Raw genomic sequence first — 12,320 nt, forward strand, 5'->3', positions numbered from 1 at the left:
AGGCAGGCGGATTTCTGAGTTCGAGGCCAGCCTGGTCTACAGAATGAGTTCCAGTCCAGCCAGCCAGAGCTACACAAAGAAACCCTGTCTTGAAAAACAAAACAAAACAAACAAACAAACAAACAAAAACACCACCACTAACAAGACAGGGGGTACCATTTTAACTCTTTTAGGTATATGCACCTATATGTTTTAGGAAGCTTCTATAATAGTAAGTTTCCATATGACTTTTTCAAAAGGTTTTCAGCGTTAGTTATCCCTCCAGGGACTCCCTTTCTATCATGCCTTCCCTCCTCTACCCCTTTTAATCCTTCCTGTTTATTATTTCCTTCATTGCTTAATACTACTGCATCATATTAACCCCCCCCCCCCCACAGCTTTTTATTAACTTCCTGGCTTCTATGGATCTTCCAAATGAAACACAGATCTAAGATTCAAAGCTAATATCCACAAATGAGAGAAAATGTGACATTTGTCTTTCTGGATCTGGGTTGCCTCATGCATAATAATTGTTTTCCATTCCATTCATTTAGGTGAAAACTTCATAGTTTAGCTTTTCTTAACAGCCGCATACTATTCCACTATGTAAATGTAACACATTTTCATTATCTGTTCATCAATTGAGGAACATCTAGGTTGTCTCCATTTCTTGGCTGAAAACTCATTTTTTTTTTTTTTTTTAACATTCAGAGTTGTATAAAAGTGGGAAGTAATTAAATATAGGTCAAAAACATGAGCGGAGAATAAATGGCCAACTCAGAACTCAAGTTACAAACTCAGGAAACAAAAAAAAAAAAAAAGAAAAATGAGCAAGGGTATTAACTGCCTACAGTTTACAGATACTGGTGAAGCACCTGATCATATGACAAAAACACATGCTGTTGTCACACTGGACCTGAATGATACTTATTTTAACCAATTCTATGCGAACTATCCGTGACCTCTTTAGAAAGTAAAGATGACCAATAGGCACACATTTAATTAAATTAAAAATATAAAATCTGCTTTGTTCTTCAAAGTATTAATTTTTCTATAGAGTCTTTCCATAACAATATAAAAGTATTATAATGGTTGGCTAAAACACTGCCATTTTTTTTTCACCACTCCTCCTTCTAGAATTTGGACATGAGATATGAGACATCAAAGCCAGAGATTCTGGTCTGATTCTTGTCACTGTCCTTTAAAAATCATCAGACAGAGGCACTGTTTCCAAGAGGCTCAAAAGACTGGTCTGCTCAAAGGGACACAGTGGTTTTACCACTGAGAAATATTTCATTTAGTACCTACGAACTCCATTTGAAATGAGTGCATTATACAAGGAGGGCTCAAATGAGCCTCAGGAATGCCCCATGAACATGCCCCTGGTAACAATGGCTCCCTCGAGGCCCGCAGTCTCTAGGCTGCCCACTCCCACAGCTGCTAGTACATTAATCTAATTGGCCTCTAGGAGAAACTCTGTCATGTAGTCTTCAAAATACAGAAAATAAAAGAGAATTGTTTCAATGAAGTCATAACACAAAAATATTGTCAATTATTGTTGGTTTCCTGTCAAGGAAGATTTGTAGATAATCTTACTTATAAAAATTATAAAAGCCTCTCAGTTACACATAAGCAGCTAGCCCCACACAATGGATAAAAGATTATACCCCTATTGGAGGATGTCATACTGTTGTAGATTTTGTGTGTACTTACACACATTCATTTTCTCTGGGTGAGGTTTTATTTTGTCCTTAACGTAGCAAGTCCTGCTTAAGATAAAGTTATCAAATTTGTCATAAAGACTTTTTGTTTTTACATTAAAATCTAAAATGTTATTTATTAGTGTGTATGTGTTTATATGCAGTGTGGGCATGTTTATGTCATGGCATACATGCAGAGGTGAGGGGAAAACTTTTTGATAGTCGGCTCTCCTCCCATCTTGAGGTAAGGGCTTTCATTTGTTTCTGCAGCTGCCCTGCTCCTGTGAACATCCAGGTGATTCTCCTAGCTCCACCTTCTATCTCCTAATAGGAGTCCTAGGAATACAGATGTATATCACATATCTAGCTTTTTACTTAGGTTCCAGGGATTGACTTGGGTTGTAGGGCTTGCACAGAAAGCATTTTATCTGATAAGCCATCTCTCCAGCCCCAGGAAACATTTCTAAAAAGATTTATTTTTATTTTTTGATGTGCTGGTACTGGGGTGTGTGTATGTGAGTGTGTATGTGTATGTGTGCATGTGTGTGTGTGTGCATGTATGTGTAAATGTCCAAGGTTAGAAGTGAGTATCATACCCATGGTACTGGAGTTATAAGCAGTTGTGAGCTTCCCAATGTGAGTGCTGATAACCAAAGGGTCCACTCAAAGAGTAGCAAGCGCTCCTAACCTCTGTGTCATCTCACCAGCCCCAGAACATTTTAAGTCATTAAAAGTAGTAACTTCAATCCTATGTTCATGCCTCAGCCCCTGCAAGGAAATGCTAATGAATTTTGGAAGTCTTCCCAACAAAATTCAAGGTTCCAAATTCCTTCTCACTCTATATTACACTAGCTCCTCTTTTAAAGACAGCCATGAAGGTTGACCATCTGTAATTAGAAATCATAAAACCGCTTTCTCTATATTTAGTTGAGTGGAATTAGCACATGTTTCCAATTAAGCTGTGTATTACTTTGCTGAGATTTCTTCAAATAAGGTTCTTTTTGACAAAAACAGCATAATATACTATTTGGGATAACAAAAATTTAACAATGACTGCACAGTTGTATATCCCTGCCTTTAGGCTTACACATTGGGGTTCCTCTGGAAGTTGAACATCGGAGTCAGTTTTCTCTAGCTTTTTGAGGTGTATTGAAGTTCCTTGAAGTTCCGTTGATCTTTGGGTTTTACTTCCCAACCCCTCAGACTGTTTTCTTCACCTTAAACGTGTATGTCTCCCCACCCTGTTCCCTTTTCTCACACCACATGTTTGTATTGCTAAATAAATGTTTAGCATTGATGCTATTATGTCTATACAAATATATAAATAGGTAAATTAATCAACACGACTGCATTTCATCAAATTCATGTCCTACCACATTTACTGTATTTGAAGTGCTCCTAGTTTCCCCAATGCTATTAGTCCCAATGCTTGTATGCATTCACCAACTCGTCTCTCACTGACTCACAATTTGGATACTTAACATAATTATGTATCCAGCATTCCATTGAATGAGTCTTTTTCTCTAATTCATAGTCTGTGTTTATACTGCCTGAGAGAACTCTTAAAAACTCCTTTTAGGGTGGTCCCACGTGTTAAGATATCAGTTCAGTTCTCACTCTTAGAAATTTCCTTTAGGAACCTTCTACCTCTTGACTTCAGTGTGGTTTTATTGCAAACTCATTGCTCTTAACTTGGAATCTCTTCTCTAGAAAATGGTAGATTACAAAAAAATGCCCAATATTTTTTATTCTTTCTGTAGTTTTTATCCTTTACAAAGTGACTTTGCCCCCTCTCTTATATACCGGTCTGTCTGCGTGTCTTTTTGTCTATTGGTGGATCATTATTAACCTATCAACATATTATCTATATTCTACCTGTCATTGTACACCTATGTATTATCTATCTATCTATCTATCTATCTATCTATCTATCTATCTATCTTAGTCAGGGTTCTCTAGGGTCACAGAAGTTATGGAATATTGTAATGACTTATAGTCTGCAGTCCAACTAACCCAACAATGGGCAGCTGTGAATGGGAAGTCCAAAAATCTAGTAGTTTCTTAGTCCCATGAGGCTAGTTGTTTCAGCTGGTCTTCTGTATAAACTGGAATCCTGAAGAACTAGGTTCCAACAGATGTGTTGGCAAGTAAGTGCAAGTAAGTAAGTAAGGTGAAGAAGAGTGAATCTTCCTTTTTCCAATATCCTTATGTAGGGCTCCAGCAGAAGGTGTGACCTAGATTAAAGGTGTGTACCACAACACCTGGATCTGGAACTTGCTTTGTCCCAGGCTGACCTTGAACTCAGAGATCTGCTTGCCTCAGTCTCCTGAGATTAAGGGCATGTACTACCTTGCCTGGGCCTAAGCTTTTCATGGCCACTATGCCTCAAGATCTTCATGTCAAGATCCAGTTCAGAAACCTGTGTCTTCCGGCCTCAATATCTGGATCACAGGTATACCCTGAATTTCTGAATTGTAGTTCATTCCAGATGTAGTCAAGTTGACAGTCAGGAATAGCCATCACTCTATCTATCTATCTGTCTGTCTGCCTATCTATCTATCTATCTATCTATCTACTGTTTATCAATATATCTATAGCCTATCCCTGTCTAATATTTATCTATTAATTTATTATTTATCTATCTATATCATTTATCACTGTCTGTCTGTCTGTCTATCTGTCTAGCTACTTAACAGCCCTAGTACCCCCAATGACTGGAGGATGGGTGAATATGTGGATTCCCTGCCCTGGCTGAGGCTCTTCTATACAGGTCATCTTATAACTGACCCAGAAGTCATCTGCAGTCACATATGACCATCCAAGATGGGTAAACTTCAAAGTTGAGTCTTTTTTTTTTTTTTTTCCAACATGACATCCTACTTTAAGCTGGCAAATGTTTAGTTTGGAGTCATTTTGCAAAATATGGAAAACTGGTTACAAGAAAACATGCTGGTGGATTATTTGTGGGAAGAGGAAGGCTAGTGTCCTGAGGTCATGGTAATGATGCTGGTCCTCATTAGACCCTGTGGATAGAGGATTTTGAAGTGGCAGTGGCAACTGTGGGAGTTTCCTCCCCCCACCTTTAAAATATGTCATTGTAGTTTCAAATTTATGTATTTATTTACTAAAATATAAACTAACGAAATAATAGACATCTATGTGACGTTTCATATTTACTTCATTTTGGTTGATTTTTCTCTTCCCTCCCCCACTCCTTATTCATTTCCCTACCCGTGCCCCACTTCTTACTGTATTGTTTTGTCCCCAGTATCAGACATATAGAATAAGAGAATGTAATCAAATATGTAGAGGTAAACCTACATAGCTTTAGATACATGAGTTTTGGCAAGGGTGTCAAAAACATACACCAGAACAAAATGGACACTTTTTTCAACAGGTGGTGCTTCTTAACATGGATATACACCTGTGGAAGAAAATTTAAATTTATATAATTTACTCTGAACAAAATACAAAACAGATCGAAGGCTTTACTTTAAAACTGTAAACACTTAGGCTAGAGAGATAGCTCAGAGTTTAAAAGTGCTTCCTGCCTTTCCAGAAGACACAAGTTTAGTTCCTAGCAACCACATAGGGCTCCTCACAACTGCCTGTTATTCTGGCTATAGGGGAGCCAACACCTTTTCCTGACTTCAGTGGGCACCTAAACATACATGGCCATGCACACTTTCTTAGGACCACTACCATCATCACTACCAACAACAAAAACAAACAAACAAAAAATGGAAATATTGAAACTACTAAGGGGAGACACTCCAGTGTATCATAGATTTAGGAAACACATTTATGACTAGAACCCCAACAGAGCAGGAAATAGTCCCCCAAATTGACAGGTATAGTTACATAGAATTAAAAAGCCTCAGCACAGCAAGACAAATTGTCAGCTTAACGAACAGACAGCAAAGAGAACAGGAACAAACATTTGTCGGCCATACTTCTGGCTAGGAGTTAGTATCTAAAATATATAAAGAACTTCAAAAATGCAACACAGAATAATCCAAAACTGCTAAGCAATGCATAAGTCAATGATCTGAACAAACAGTTCTACGGTTCCTAACAGAAGAGAAAGAGATACAAGTGGCCAACAGATATTTTATATATTTTATATATTTTACAATGGTCAACATCTCAGGGCACCAGGGAGATACAAATTAAACTGCTTTGATATTGCATCTCACCCTGGTCAAAATGACCACTACCAAGAAACAAATGAGAGCAGATGGTGTCAAGGTTTGGGGGAAAGAGGACCCTTACGGAAATGAGTATGCCAGAGTGGAGAACTGGTACTATTGGATTGCAAGGACCCATCAGTATACCCAGGTTCTTACTGGCATTGAACTTAACCTGCAAAATCTTGTAAGGGCAAAAATCACTCAGGTTAGACTTACATGCAGAGTGTTATATTATTTTGATGTACTGGGAAGGCATTCACATCAAATTCTGAGCTACTTTTGGGTTATTGACATCTCAGGATAGGAGATTATTCATCTTTATTGCATATTTTAATTTTAGCAATAATGCCACTTCTGATGTGTTCACGTATCCATATACTCATGGCAGACAACATGCCTGGGTGTTATTTAGGGTACAAAATAGGACAGTATGAATTCTCATCCTTGAACACAGAGGGGCCCTGAAATAGTTTTTTAATTACATTGCACATATTTATTCTTTAGTAGCCTGGTGCTGGGGATTACATTTCTCACTAATGGTCCTGGAAAACACCCAAATGAGAGTGGTATGATAAGAATAATGTCCTGACATACCACTATTTTAACCTCTCCTTCTCTCTCATCCCCTTCTATAACTGACCATGTATTTCATGATTAAGTCCAAAATGGTAAGAAAAATAAAATCATCCAGTAATCAAGGAACATTCCAGAAGATGGAACAGAAAGGATGCTGCGTGTCTGTCATGTTTTCTTCTACCTGTTACTTTCAATGTGTTCACACTTCATTACTAAATAATATTTATTATAAGTAGTACAAAGTCTTGTTTTAAAACTCAAGATGACACCTGTCTTTTAATACATTCCCTGCTCATTTACATTTAATGTAATGCAAGAGAGCACCATTGGAACACTGACTTCTGGACATGACATGGCTGTTGAACTCTTGAACTCATAGCCCATGAAGCCCATGCTGCTCTGAGGATTTATAGATAATTAGCTGTTAATGAGGCAGAAAGAGACATTTTCTTCAGTGATATAGCTAATGGTAATGTGCCTATGCTTCTATAAATAACTCAAGTGACGATCATGGGGTCACATACACACACACACACACACACACACACTCACACACACACGAAAGTATGTCTGCATACACACAAAAATAAAAACTTCCAAGGGGGACTAGATAAGAAGAGGAAATGGGTTTCACAAGGATGGAAAGGAGACAAGAAAATGTCATGATGAAACCTATGCTATATAACTAGTCTATTCTAATAAAACATTTTAAAAACAAAACAGATTCAAAGGGAAATTTATGAAGGAATATTCCTATTTGAAATGTTTCTATCCATGTGGAGGGATCCCATCTTAGTATCATTTTTGCCTCAGTCCTCTGAGTGGCTCACTTCACAAAGACCTCGGCATCTCACAACATGGCAGTAGGTTTTTCAAAGGGAGCAACCAAAGAGCAAACGTTCTAAAATCTCAGTCCAACTCTGCAATGTGTATGGTAAAAACCTTCAGAAGTTCTGCATAAGCATGTATGATAGACTGCATTCACTATACTAGTCTCCAAAGGTAGTTCAGGTCCAAAGGGATGGGCAGTAAATTAGACCTGTGGGCATGAAGGGCAAGATGCTGTCCAGGCATGGCAAGAAGCCGTAGCATCTTTCTCCAGGGATCATCCACCACTCATGGCATACATACTTTCATGCTTTTACTTTCAAGTTGTATGTGCTTCATTACTAATTTGTATATTTATTATAAGTCTTAGCATTAGTCTTTATTTTAACATTTAAACTAATTTCTGCTTTTTAATACATGATTAAAAGTTTAGCTCAGCTACATTTAGTGTAATTATTGATTTAGTGGCATTTAAGTGTCCCATGCTCATGCCTATTATGTTGAATGCATTTGTTCTTTCTTCTTTCCCTCATTTTCAGTCTTTTCTCAAGGGAATTCCATTTTTTAAAAAATATTTTATTGGTGTTACATCTTGTCTTTATACATCATGTGTTAACGTTTTTCTTAATAATTGCTTTAGAGTTTATAGTATAAACTATTATCTATTTTAATGAGCTTCAAAAAATTTACAATAAAATAGTAGTCTCAATGTCTCTACTTTTTGAGTCCTTGATATTTTATGTTACTACTACTACTACTAATATATTTTAAATTAATATTTATTTTTATTGTCCTTATTTTTCCACTAAGTTTTTAATAGATCATGTACTTTTACATGTTGTATATGGAAATATACTAAATTATATGGTAACATAGCCATATTATATATAATACTATGTAATATAAATTAATAATATGTACCATAAAGTATAAAGAGATAATATATAAGGCATATGTATATAATATATGTCATATATGTAATTTATAGATGTGTGAGTCCCAAGTACTGTTCAAGTATTCTCTTGTCCTACCCACTTATTTATTTTCAGTAGAAAAGATTTAATTTATTAATTTTTAAGGCAGGGCTTCACTATCAATTCAACCATATTAAAACCAAGACCTTCTGTTTAGCCACAAATAATCCACAAGAAAGTGAAAGCACAAGCCACAGAATGGGAAATGTATTGTTAGCAATGGCCACTACAAAAGACTTCTGTCCTTATGTTCTCAAACCAAGAATAGGACAATTCAAGAGGAAAATAATTTGTAAAAGATTTGAACCCACTCTTCATAAAAATAAAACACAAATGGTGCATCGTTGAATGAAAAGGGGCTAAGCCTCATTAGTCATCAAGGAAATGCAAATAAACCACCAAGGACATCATTACAAGCTTAGTACTTATAAAGTACACTGTTCCCGGGCACTCGGTAAAGACTCACGGGATCCACACAATGAGTGTTTGATACTTGCTTCATTCGAAAGCTCCTGCAGATTAGAATTTGTTCCATGCACCACATGCAGCTATTTAAACGTATCAAACTTTTGCTACTAAGACTTCAACGGCTTCTCTTCAACCTTGGACTGCTGGGCTGAAAGCAGTGATAAGCTCTTCCTCACTGTAAATAGCATTTTTTACCCCCTGAACTTCAGAGCATTTGAGTTTGAATCTTTTTCTGATCCCATCTTTTAAACATCTATTCTCTAATCTTTCAGCTCTGTTGATAGGATTTGTATGTGTGTGTGTGTATGTGTGTGTGTGTGTGTCTTGCCCTTTTCTTTAAAAAAATCATTCCATCCATATTATTAAAAATTACTTTTTAATTGGATATTGTTGTTCACAAATTAAAGCACAATTTCTTATACTACTAGAGTTAAGAGGCTCTGTTTCAATATTCCTTCAACTTCTGACTCTATTTCTGTTACTTCTCATTTATATATAAATGTCGTATTAAATAAGACCAATCCCTCTTGTTCTCTTATTCCAATCCCCTAGTCTTGTCATCTGAATTGTAGCAGACTACTTGAAGTTGACCACACTGTATCCCCCCACCCCCAGCACCCCACCACTTGCCCCCATCTCCAGTAGATCACACAGATCTCCCCCCCCCCAACCTTCTTTCCCCAACTCATCCCATTATTGGGCCTCCAACACCAGCAGGCATTCCTGGGAACACAGCAGCCACACAGGCAGGAAAGCAGAGGCCAGACTGCAGATCTTCCTCTCTTCCTCCTTTCCTCCAAATCCAATGCCCTAATTTCATCCCCAGGCTTCACCTGCCTCCCTGCCCCCATCTCCCATGGATCACACAGATCCTCCCCTCTGATCTTTCTTTCTCACGTTCACTCACATTACTTTATTCCAGCCTCCAACTCCAGCAGGCGGTGCCTGGTAACTTACAGGCCACTCCAACAAGAGAAGCAAGTAGCCTAGCCTAACTGCTGATTTCACCCCTTTATCCTCTCCTCCAACCCTCAGTCTTACACACAAATCTGTAACCGACCACTGACCACCGACCACCAACCACCAACCACCCACCACAGACCACCGACCACCGACCCCATTATAATGGATCATGGAAATCTCCTCCTACCTTCCTCCTCACTAAACCCGTTATCCCAGCCTCCAAATTCCAGCAAATATTTCCCCGGAAAACTTGCAGTCCTGCTAGAGAAGCAGGTAGGCTGAAGAAGCAAGTAAACAGACTTCAACTCTTCATTCTCTCTCCTCTCTTCATCTCCAACCCCCCATCTCATCCAACCTCTGTGGCAGACCTGTTGTGGCCTCTCTTCCCTTTTTGCAACTGTTCTCAAGAGACTAAGCAGATCCTGGTTGAACACCATGCCTCTCTCTTCCTGTGGACCCTCACAGCCAATTCCTTATTCCCAAGAGTCATCTTTCAATACTTAGAATACATTTTAACCAGAACCCTGACTGAACAAATCTATCAAGGTCCCAAATTTTTTTTCTACCAACCAACATACAACCACCACAATATTCTAATAACCAAATAGGAAACAGTAACCAAGGAACAAAACACCCACCCAACAAAGACAAGGCCAGATAGTAGCACCTAGAACTACAATCTTCCCAAATCTAGATACCTAAAAATCAATGTAAACACAATCAATAACAGTCAAGATAACATGTCTCCACTAGAACCCAGCAATCCTACCACAGTAAGCCCTGAGTTTGGAGCATAGCTGAGGCACAAGACAAAGGCCTGAATGGCTTTCATGGATATGATAGAGGTCCTTAAAGAGGAAATTAATGAGTCCGTTAAAGAAATCTATGAAAACACAAACAGTGGGGGTTGGGAAGGAGGATGAAGAAAGCAGCTCAAGGCCCAAAAGTGGAAATGGAACCAATAAAGAAATCCCAATCTGACTGAAATCTTGAGATACAAAAAAATTAGGAAGTTGAACCAGAGCCTCAGAGGCAAGCCTCATCAACAGACTACAAGAAATGGAAGAGAAAGTCTTAGACATTGAAGATACAATAAAAGAAATGGATAACAGTGTTAAAGAAAATGACAAATCTAAAGAAGCCCTGGTATAAAATACCCAGGAAATGTGGGACACTATGAAAACACCTAATCTAAGAACAATAGGAATAGAGGAAGGAGAATAAACTCAGGTTGAAGGTATAGCAAACACTTAAGGGTAGGGACCAACAGGGAACAAATTCCACAGCATCAAAAGGAGATTCCTCATTTCATGACATGTAGGAACTTTTATTATTATTATTATTTTTTTTAAATCTCATCTTACTTTTTTTTTTTTTTTGGTTGTGAGCCTAATCATTAACAATTGTGCCATCACTACAGAACTGTTTTAAACTTTCTTTTATTTATATATTTTTTTCTTCTGCCTTTTTATCTTAAAAGTCCTTTGCATATTTTTATGACTGCCAGTTCACTGGTTTTACAGGATTTCTGAGTATTTATTTTGTATTTTATTATTTTATATTGTATTTTATTATTATCCCTTAGAAGCCTGTTTGTTTGCTAATAAAAGACAAAAAAGGGATGGGCAATACAGGTGGGAGGTAAGGTGGAGAAGAATGAGGAGAAGTAGAGGGGGGGAAATCACAATCTATTATGTGAGGATAAAAGCCTACTTTTAATAAAATGTAGAGAAAGTGAATGTAGAGCAGAGGACTAAGAGAGACTTCAAAGTCTGTGTGTTGTGTTCACATATTGCAATATCATTAATGTGTATAGTTAGGCATGCTAATAAATCAGAGCAATAAAAAGTAGTACTTCCTCGTGTGTGAGGCTGTTAGCTTGCCCGTGGGTGTGGGTCCTGTTGGGCTGTGTTGTGGATCCCAAGGCTCCAGGGAGCAGAAGTTCGGGAATTTGATTGAGTTCACTCCACGTAGTGCTGGGCAGACACTGGGCTATAAGAAGCCTCCGGAGCTCTGCCTAGGTGTGGAGAAGTCTCAGTGTGAAGTCCCGCGGGGGCAGGGCTCCTGAGTGGGGGGTCTCCGGCCGATGCGGCTGACACCAGAGACTGATGGTCTCTGTCTTTGGGCCCCCAGACACCACTGGGAGCCGCAGAAGAACTGAGACTTGAGGGGTATGGGCTGGACCTTCCCGCAGCCAAAAGAGACAGAGGGGGAGAGAAGCCCTGGCAGCACCTCGCAGGTAGAGACTATTGGTTACAATACTCACTTGGCTGGCTCGGCTAGCTTGCTTGAATTGGCGGCCTCTGCGGTGGGAATGTAGAGAAGTCCTCATTGGGAGCTTAAAGTAAGTAGTCAAAGGCCTCCTCTATGGTTCCTCACGGAAGTCCATGGCTATAAAAGGTTTATTGTCATGGCGGAAAGTGAATCTGGTTGCACCCCCATACTTACAGGGTGGGCCTTTGGTTAAATACTGTTTGTAAGAAGGAGGGTCTGGGAAGGAATGCTTAATTGGCTACGCCCTCTGGCCTTCAGGTATTTCATTAATATGGAAATTTCTTGAGGCCCTGAGGCCTGCAGTCACGCCCTCTATTTGTGATAGGTGACACAAACCTCTCTTGGGGGGGGGGCTGTAGGGGCATTGC

The 12,320-nt window shown here is 38.7% G+C and overlaps 1 long non-coding RNA gene across 1 annotated transcript in view; it reads right to left on the reverse strand.

Annotated features, from left to right (window-relative positions):
* LOC143434310 (uncharacterized) overlaps positions 1 to 12,102 on the reverse strand; it is a 31,776-nt gene extending 19,674 nt beyond the window's left edge. Inside the window, exon 1 of the long non-coding RNA XR_013103719.1 lies at positions 11,945 to 12,102. This is a non-coding gene — a long non-coding RNA (uncharacterized LOC143434310). The remainder of the gene's footprint in view (positions 1 to 11,944) is intronic.
* Positions 12,103 to 12,320: the final 218 nt, after the last annotated feature.

Source organism: Arvicanthis niloticus, chromosome 14, assembly GCF_011762505.2.
Source record: "Arvicanthis niloticus isolate mArvNil1 chromosome 14, mArvNil1.pat.X, whole genome shotgun sequence".
Taxonomy (NCBI): domain Eukaryota; kingdom Metazoa; phylum Chordata; class Mammalia; order Rodentia; family Muridae; genus Arvicanthis; species Arvicanthis niloticus.